This window comes from Papaver somniferum, chromosome 11 (genome assembly GCF_003573695.1).
Source record: "Papaver somniferum cultivar HN1 chromosome 11, ASM357369v1, whole genome shotgun sequence".
In the NCBI taxonomy this organism is placed as follows: domain Eukaryota; kingdom Viridiplantae; phylum Streptophyta; class Magnoliopsida; order Ranunculales; family Papaveraceae; genus Papaver; species Papaver somniferum.
The window spans coordinates 115,377,628-115,388,330 of record NC_039368.1 but is presented as its reverse complement, the minus strand read 5'-3'; the positions used below and the strand labels follow the sequence as shown (position 1 = coordinate 115,388,330).

The 10,703-nt window shown below is 35.5% G+C and overlaps 1 pseudogene; it reads right to left on the bottom strand.

Annotated features, from left to right (window-relative positions):
• Positions 1-7,343: 7,343 nt before the first annotated feature.
• LOC113324966 lies at positions 7,344-10,703 on the bottom strand (annotated as a pseudogene).

Genomic DNA, 10,703 nt, shown 5'->3' with positions numbered 1-10,703 from the left:
TCCAAGATTTTACAGACTCGTTAACAGGATTTAACACTCCAAGTTGTTTCAAGATCCAAAATGTAATTACAGGAAATCCAATAACTACACCCAAACTAGATTAACCACAATGTTCTAAGTAATAAACAAGGGGAGTTTTTGGGTCCATCGTTTCCATCTAATCCTAGACGTTCGCATCCGCATCTTTATTTTGGGGAAGTGGGGATTTGCGTCTTTTTGGCTCAAGTAGTATATTTTTGGTTAAAAGGTTTTGTTTGTATCTATATAAATCTCTAAAACTACAAAAGTTTTTGTTTTTCCAGGTTTTTAATCGTTCGTAAACGTTGTGATAAGTTCTCAAAGGAATCCCGTGTCATGGCTCATGTAACTAGAGGCAGCGCAAGCAGCAGTGCAGTTGAGGCGAATAACGTACGATGGTGTACATGAATTTTCTCCACAAAGGTGAAGAAAGTGAAGGCTGAAATTTTTAATAAAGGTCTCTCCTCAAATTGGTTCGTATCATTTTATCAAAGTAATGTTAGTTTCAGAAATCTGGTAAAATAATACATCAACAAAAGAAACGATTTAAAATCTCAAATCGCTTCGTCTTTAGAGGAGCTTGTTCATTGTGAACGAATGATGTATTTAACAACAAACATTGTACGTAAACTGAAAAGAGAACTTTATAGGTTGATCGTTATTCCAAAAGAGTTGGAAGATTTGAATGATCCGTTCATCAACAGTTTTTTCAATAATGAGAAGGAATTCTCTGAAGAGGCTTGGAAAAACTTCTTGTTGCATAGTATGTCTTCTTTTTGGCTTAGTTGGAAGAATAACTAGTGATGTGAATAACGATGATTGTGACTACACATAGCTATTATTTTCATCTTCTTGTGTTTTAGGTTTTTGGTTTAAATTCTAAAACTATTTTGGAGGATGTTTTGCAGTATTTAATCTTTATGATTTGTTATATTGCAATCGTTTATGGGATATTGTGTTTACTTCTGTGAACTATGTTGTCCCATATTTTGTCAAACGTAAAGTCGCTCATGATCGATATTCGGTTATTAGTTTAAGAACGAATGGACTTTTAACATATACAAAAGTTAAGACTATATTGTCAATCTTTGGCGGAAGATAGGTTAAAATCTTTTGTTTGCAATGATGATGTCTATTAAATGTTGTTATGCATAAAATGATTGAAGATAGAATAAATCCTTGTATTGTATCCACGGTATTGATCTTCAATGATCCATCTTTTTGTTTTACCGTGAAGGCTCCGTATTATGTCTTGTGTTGAGCACAATACAACTAAGTCAATTATTTTTATTGGATTTGTTGGTCGTTCCACAAGATGCTATATGTTGAGCATTATGAACTAAATTAATCAACTTGTTTGGTTATTTAGTTTGTACTCCATGAGTTTCATCTTGTGTCGAGTACATGAACGGTTAAGTTAATCATGTTCTATGATGAACTTAGTCGGGGTTCCGTAAGTTCTCTTATGTTGAGCCCAATCAATTAAATTGATCACCTTTTCTGATTAATTTGATTTTGTATTCCAATTTAATTAGTCGTGGTTTTACTTGTGGCTAATTTGATTGAGATTTTTGCATATAAAAATCATTCTCATAGTTTTGATGTCCAATTAAATCCTTTGTTTCCTTTGAAATTAAGGTCGATCGTTGTTGTTCCCTTGGGAATGACATCAAATGGGGGAGAGTTCTTTTGAACTTGTGCTTAATGGTCATATCTTGAAGGGTGTGCGGCTGTGGAATTTTAGAGGGGTTATCTTGTATCTTTAAACTCCTTGATGAATGCTGTTAACTTCAGCTATGAGATTGCATCTAAATAAGTTGATGTGTGTTTCTTTCTTTTGGTCATGAAATGTCTCTTACGGAAATTTCATTATGATCCCGCTCTTTTACCTTTGCCAGTTTTGAAAAGGGGGGGGGGGTCTAACAACACCACCCAATGTTTCGCTTAGCAATCTGTATGGACTAACTCCGAAATACTTTGCTAGAGAATCAACTAGACAAAGAAGACAAGTTGTCGGGATCGTCCGCCTTTATTTTACTTAAGATCGCACTCGCTTTTTGGATCCGCATAGACCTCACCGTCTGCATTTGATGTGGTTTTGACTTGGCAACCATTACATGTCCAATTAAATCCAACGGATCATCATGGTTGTGACAACCGTTATCAACTTTATACATTTTATACTCTTTACCTTTAATACCATCGGGCTTATAGAAGACAATCTTAAATGGGCATCCTATCTTCTTGGTATTGCTTCGTTATTTCCTATTCGTCTTCCTTATGTACTTACTATTCTTTCCCTCGTGACTCTTTCGCGTCCCACCTCGCTCACAAATCATTTCAAATCGAGTGTCACTAACATGATTATTTTGAACTACCACGCACATGTTATCTTTTGCCTTGTTCATAAGCCATTCCTTTGCCTCCTTCTTACTTCCAAATGTCTAAACGTGCATAAAACAAAACAAATCTAATAAGCATAACCATTTAACATATAAATTTTGCAAAAAAAAAGTAGTTATGAGTATACCAAATCGTTTGCATAGTATAGGGAAGTGTCGGGCCTCAAATAAAAGTCATCAACAAACTCTTCAACGACCTGCATATGAAAGCAACAAATTATTATACAATAATCAGAGGTTATTAAATAAGTCAAACTTCCAAATACTTTATATTCGGAATCCTATCGGTTACCCAAAACACCCGATTTATGCAAATGAATGTACACAGTTTACTGAGTGAAAAAATGATATAATCGGAGGTTATTAAATAAGTAAAACTTCCGAATACTTTATATTCGGAATCCTATGATATAATCGGAAGCTAAAATATATAGTAAACCAGCCGAATATAAATAACCGGGAGATAACTTTAATCGATAAACATCCGATTTTCAAGTTTTCGGAAATTTTATCTTGAGGCCACTGTTATATTCGGCAGTCAAATAATGTTAAACTATTACCGATTGTAAAGGATAAGAATACTGAGTTTTGAAATTTTCTGAGGAATTCGTTTTTGGGGCCATTCGGGGGTAAATAACTCTACATAACTACCGAATGTAGATATTTTTGGAAAACCAGTTTGGGGTTTTTCTCATATTCGGCAGTAAACTAGTATCTTGGAACTACCGAATATACATATTTGGTACTCAGTGTGTTATATTCGTAAGTTTAATCTAGAAATTATGTACCGAATCTGGGTAGTTCAATGCATGCAATAATCGGTTTTTCTTGTTTACAAAAGCACACAAACGCATGCAAATCGAGTATTTGAGTTTCTTAACACAATACCTGTGTTTTACATGCATCGTTAGCTTCAATATCATGCGATTCTCCATTTTCTTCCATGAAAGGGTCGTCTATGTTTTCCTCTCCACAAAAGTTTGGATCATTCAACATATACCCCAAATCGTCTTCTCTAAACGGTCGTGAACCCTCAACATTTTGTTCTTCGTCATGATTCTCACCTTCTTCTTCATATCCATCCATTTTTGTAGTGATAAAATGGGTTTTCTCTTTTTTTTCCTTCACCTTCTTCTCTATAACTCTAACAACTTAAAAATGAAAAAAAATGGAAAAAATGTAACACAAATCATTCTAATACTGCACCGACTACAATCGGAAGTATGGGAAATATTTTGGCTTCCGATTGCATTCGGAGGTTAACAATGTTATCATATCCTCCGAATATATAAGGGTAATTTCGCCATTACGAATTACGCGAGATAAGGGCTGGCTACATTTTCCCTTTGGGTGACCTTTTTTGTTTTATTGTTGGCCCTAAATCCATTTGAGTGGCCCCTAAAAACGCCAGGTTTTTAAATACTGTTGCCTTCTATATCTATGTTAAGAATATTTGTTTCCAAGATAAAAGGGAAAGTGTTGTAACTGTATATTTAAAACAAATTAATTTCATATTTATTAGTATTTTTTTTTACAAATTGCTTTTAATTAATAATCATAAAGTTTTTCATAAGAAATCTGTTATTGCTATTAATTTCTAAACGTTTTATTTGTATACCCCAACTTAATGGTGTTAATTATATGATATTAATACAAACTTTGTATTTTAGAATTATTTATCGGAATCACTGTACCAAAATTAAGATCTTATCACAGTATAGCCTGTCACAGTTTATTTTTCAGTCAGTGATATAAACTAATTATTTTTGGAATTTCTTTTATCATTACTTTCGCAACATTTACACGAACTAACAATTTTTTTATTTAAGTAAGGAAGTTTCTCTTGGGTTTCTTTCAGATGATGAGAAGAGCTTAAGGCCCGCTGATATCTTTGTTTTTAACTGGGAAAATGGTCAAGATGTGTGTATGGATGTTACAGGTGTCTCCCCCTCACAGGTGAAGGTACTCGCTCTTTCGTTCCTGGAAAAGCTATCTCTAGTGTTGTTTCACGTAAACGCACTAAATACTTGGACAAATGTGTTGCACATGGTTATGGTCTGAGCGGTTTTGCTTTTTCCACTCTAGGGGAACTTGGTGAGGACACTATATGTTTATTCAAGCGTTTGAAGAATTGTTTAGTTAGCAACGATGCTAGTAGTGGTTTGGTAGTTTTATTTTTCATAGGCTAGGTATTGCTATTCAAAAAGGGGTTGGTGCCCATCTTGTTGCTAGGATGCCAAACTAACCTTATTTTTATTGTATTATTATTTCAGAAAAATAATAATATTATGTGATATCATGATCAAAACAAATATATTTTCTTTTCTTTTTAATTTCTTAATATTAGAAATGTGATCAAGACCAAGTCAACAAGTCATGACTTTGTAGGAAATTTGACTTGGACAAATACTAACCTTATCTCTTGATTTTGTCGACAAAACCGAAACCGAAAAATCTGCTTCTTCCGAAGACTGTGAAAATGACAGGATTACTACGTGTGTTACTACATACTACATGTGTTAACATACGTATTGATACTGTTAAGTAATATGATACTAGATATGTTATGTATTGATACTAATTAGAACTAGAAGGATGTCTTAAGCATTTAGAAAACACACTTTATAGTGTCCACAAAGTTTTCGGACCAACGAGTAAATAATTTGGTCCGAAAACATTTGACTAGCGAGTAAATTGGTTTCACGGATGGACTAGCCATTCACCAGATCATGAAAAACTGGATTAACTAATAATTCCTAGATGTGTTTGTGGTAGTTTAGTGGGTTAACGGGTCGAAACTGACAGTGGGGCCAGTTCGATTAGCTGGGCTCCGGTAGGACTTGAGCCCATCCTTTAGAGCAGTAGAGCCTATAACTTAGTGACGTGGGATTGCAGCATATAATTTTTGAAAATAAACTAGAGCAAGTGACTGTAAAACAAATATAATATACTTAAAAAATAAATTTGATAAAAGGAGTACAAAATAAATATAGTATGAAAGGTGGGAGTGAAACTTGAGCCGCCAAAAATAGTCTACAGTGCTCCAATAAAATAAAACTCGCTTATTAAATGATGGTTTTGGGATGATATCTACACAGAATTTTAGGTCCTTATTTAAAGGCCCATCCAATCATTAGAAATCATGACGTCTTGAAAGAGAAAGAAGAGACCGAGAGGCGACGAAATTACCATTTACTCCGTCTCTTTCTTCCTAATTTTTATTTACTATACGAGTATTCCGGTTGAATTCTGCTTACTCCGGTTGACTAACTTGACTTCTGCTTTTTTTTGTTTTGTTTTTTTGACTTCTGCTTACTCCGGTGAATTGTCACCGGATAAACTATTATCTTTGATGTAAAAATTCTACAAATATTTTGAGATTGGGGTCTCTACCTAAACATGACGGTGGGGTCTCACTACCAGACTACCTTCAGTGTTTCCAGAAAAAAAACTGGTCATTTAATAGACATCGTGCGATTTTTCTGCTTCAAAAAAAAAAATTGTTGCGATTTTTGCCACATCTGGCATGCTAAAAATGTTGCAAACGCCCTGCAATTTCACTAGAATTAATAAATGTCATTCTGTTTCCCCGACAAAGCTGTGCACTTCCCCACCAATTGTGCTACAGAAATTTAATAGCAAGTATTTACTGAGAAGCTCAAAAATAAAAAGAATTTCATTGAATTCATCTCAAAATATGTTCTACTGATCCTTGTAAAGGTAACATCACATTGAACGAAATTCAGTTCTTCCTTATTCAACAAAAACTGAACAAAATAAATTTAACCTCATTTTGAAACCAGAAGCAACAATTTAAAATGCCACAATTCACCAAATTAAAAAGCTGAAACACTTGGACAAAAACACAGCAAAAGTGTTGGATTGTGGTTGAAATGCTGCTACTAAGATCGGGACTGGAGCAGGAGACACAAGAGCTACCAATGCAAACCTAAGATGGCGTCTTTGGAGATTCGAGCTGCAAACTGAAAATGTGCTGAGCTACAAATCTTTGGTTTTCTAGTTGAACTTGCGTCATTCTGGTGGATGAGATGTCTGGCATTGGAGAACCAAGCCAATAACCACAAAAAGAAGCCTGTTTGAAACACGAATTTATGGTCAATTTAATAAAGATAAGAAGCCTGTTTTCTAGTTAATGACTACATGATATAACAAATGAATCTTGTTATACTACCTATCAACATGAAACCTTGAGAGTTATTTATTACCAGTTGGGATATCCCCAAAGAGATAATTGTAAGATACAATGCTATATTACAGAGAAAAGACTTAAGTTTCTATTAGTATCTCAAAAGGGCTTGGTCGTCCTATATTGTGCAAACAACAATGAATTTGTAGGGAGAGTAAACTTACAACACACTAAGACTCCGAAAAATATTAACAACACACCATCTAATTATTGTATTCCACGTTCCTGAATTTTTTTGCACACAAAAAGTTGAGTCACACCGTGAAGGGAGGGAGGGAGGGAGGGAAGGAGAGAACTCACAGTGTATACAAATTCTGAAGCTGGCCAAGTTCTTGAGGGATTAGACCAGTGAGCCGATTATGTGAAAGGTCTCTAGAATTGAACAAATAGTATGTAAATTTGTAATCATGAAATAACAAGTAAACGATAATGACCAAAATTCAAAAGCGGAAGATTCTCACATCTCTAGGACACTCCTAAGATTGCCAAACTTTGACGGATCTCTTCAGCTAAATGGTTCTTGCTTATCACGAAAAACAAATGTGTTAAGAGGAACGATAAAGGGAGTAACAGAAAAGTAGGTTTAAAGAAACATAAGCTTTGATTAAGAAAACAAACCGTTAAGGAGATACTCCAAGTCACCAATCAAAACCAGATATCGTCATGTTCGAAAGGTCCCTGGAGAAACACACATGCCATAAAACTGAAGTTTAGAAACCACGTGTTCCAGAAATCGTCAGCCTACACAGTTGTTCTTATCGAGCAACTTCTAGATAGAGAAGCAGTTCCACATAATAATTGATCAAAGAAGATGATACTCAGAATCATGTAGTACCCTCGGGCCTCTTAAAACAGCTATGCAACCAGGATAAGGCATATGCGTACAGGCTGTGCGAGGAGTTGGAGATCATGCAGGCAGCTCTCTGGACCTTGTAAAGATCACCTCATGGTACAACAGTAGGCGGATGGCAGTTGATACCACACTTGGAAGCAGCTGGCCACCAATCAACAAACTGGATGGTTCTCTTAGTCTTGATGGTGGCAACAACTTCATTAACGTCCTCGGGCACAACATCACCAATGTACATCAGACAACAAGCCATGTATTTTCTACGGCATGGACCACACTTAGCCATCATATATGAAGGTTCAAAAGCACTGTTAGCGATTTCAGCAACTGAAAGCTGCTCATGGTAGGCCTTCTCAGCAGAGGTGATTGGAGCATAGGATGAAGGGATGAAGTGGGTTCTAGGATATGGGACCAAATTAGTATGGAACTCAGTCATGTCAACATTCAAGGCACCATCAAAAAGTTCAATGAGGCTGTAAGTGATGGTGAGCACATGCAGATATCATAGATAGCCTCATTCTATGAGGAGCACAGCAAAATCAGAGTGCTCAATGAGAGAGTGGGTTAGAAGGACGCTGTTGTAACTATGGCTCAACAACGGAGGTGTAGACCAGGGGTGATGGGTACACGGTGAAACCAATCTTTGTCTTCTTTCCATAGTCAACTGAGAGACATCCCAAAAGAAGTGACCCCAATCCAGAACCAGTACCTCCAAGGCTCCACCAACTGCATCAAAGATTAGGAAACCTTGAAAGACCAATCCAGTTGTGAGTTTTGATGAACGCTTTAAAGAAATGCCATATAGCTATACTTAATCCCCTAACTTCATAGCAGAAACATGTGCATCCATCAGAGAACATCAATACACATGATACTTATTTGAAGTCTCTACTTGAGGAAATAAATGCCCTGTAGCTATACTAAAAATTTACAGAACCCGACCCCTAGAAATTATTTAACTGAAAGTGGGCAGTACCAATTTTAATATCAAATTGTAACGAAAGCAAAAACTCTCAATCAAAATGAACAAATAAAATTCCTCCCAAAGAATCAGATAAAAACCCAAACACTAGAAAATCAAAATCTTTAATACTGCAATTGTAGTTGTCTTTCTTCAGTTCTTTTTAGTTGTGCATTAAATCTAAGCAATTAGGAATTGGTAAAGCTTCCATATAGATTAGACATATACTATTAAACCAAAACATACAAGTTGGATGGAGAGAAGGTATAGCTTTCTAATACGAATTCCAACCTTGGCATTTACTCATTTCGAATCAGCATTTGATTAATTAGCATTCGTCAAAACTCACCTTACAACTATCCCTAGAACTCTTGTAAAGCCAAGGAATTAAAGTTTACAAGTATGCAACGATTACCTTCAGCCATGAAGTCGAAACCCTAGTATTACATCTCGCTGTTTCCTTGAGAAATTCCTGCAGAGGATTTGAGATAGATTCGTAATTACTTACTTAGATAAACCTGAAAATCGATAAAGAAAAAAACTGATTCATTTATATCCAATCAAGATTTGTACCATTCAAGCGAGAGATGGATCTGATTAACTTCCTTTTACATTAAAACCAAAGCAAATAACTGGCGAAAATCCACTGAAACCCTAAGGAAACCCAGCATCTATCCAATCTGAGAAGAAGTATTGTTCTCAAAAACTAATAACTTAAAAAGGACTGAATAAATAATTAATGCATAAGTAAATGGGTCTTTGTGCAAATACCGCATGAGTTACGCTCCCTTTTCACGGTACAAAGTCTTAAATTCGAAACAGTATAGGGACTAATCTGTAATATTTTAGAATTGTTTTTATAAAAAGGAAAGGAGCCATCGCTTTCCACCACATTTATTACTGTTGTTGTCAGCAAAAGAAAGGGACAGCGAGTGACGCAAAAGCGAGTCCAGGTTTTTCTCTGCTCTTTCTTCATCTTTGACATGCTTTTTCGTCTTTTATTCAAGATTTCTGATTAATTTAATCTCACATTTCTTTTTTGTTTTCGTGGAAAATGGTGATGTAGGGTACGTATTGAAAATGGATTGGAGGCTCACATTATTTCATGTCTTCTTGTCCTACAATGGTTATGCGTTAATGGTATATACTCGAACTTGTTGATTGTTTTCGGATTCATTTTTTTGATTTTTAACTTGTTTTAGATCTGATTACATCACTGGTTGTTTTTAGATCTGGTAATATTACAATAGAATAATTGATAAATGTCGATGCTAAAACATAATTAGTTGATTCTATTTTTTTGAATTTATGTTTTTCATGTTCAAAATTCACTGTTCCGGATCTAGGTGTTGATGTTGGGATGTTGGTGTCTCGTTCGTGCTTGGATGAATCATGTGAAGGTCACGTTTCAAGAGGAGAGTGTATTAGGGACAAGCCCCCACCCCTGGCGGATCCATTGGGCCTGTGTCTTACTTTTAGTGTGTTTCATGGAGGGGTGTTGCAGTCCACCAGCCTTACACCATATGCCCCTATTATATCGGTTTGATGATCTAATTTCCTTCCAGTTATTTTATACTACTTAAAACAAACCAATTAAAATTCACAAAAATAAATAATTAATAATTAACTGAAAACAAGATAATTAATTGATAACTCTATTTTATAATATACCCATCGACCAAACAACAACAGCCACATATAACATCAAGGCTGCTGATGTGGTGCCAGATTACTTGTCAGCTGCCTTATATGTATTTCAGCATCCTCCACAATAGTATAGCACCCACATCATTGTACCGAGACCTAACTCAATTCACAAAATAATTTGTTAACCATTAAAAAGAAAAGAAAAATGGCTACACCTAGCAACGGTTGGGACGAAACCACCCGGACCTCAAAGTTTATCTTTAATTTAATCTTTTTGATTATTAACGGTTTATTCGTTCTGAAATATACCAGGACAATTATTATTTGACTGTAAAACCACTACTCAAAGAGTAGAATCGGACATTATGAATAACTTATACTAACTGCGTTGACCAGTCCAGTCTACTATTGATTCAAAATTAAATTTTTGGCATTTATTTTTGGGGCACGTTCCGGACGACGAACTAAAACACCTTGAAATGGGACTACTGGTTGGTTGTATGAGACTAAGTGTTTTGTAAGGACAATGCGAAAGCCATGGGACGGGAAAAAGGAAAATAACCCATCCATGGCTGCACATAAAACACCCCTGCTAATTTGCCGTGAGAGGGACGCCAT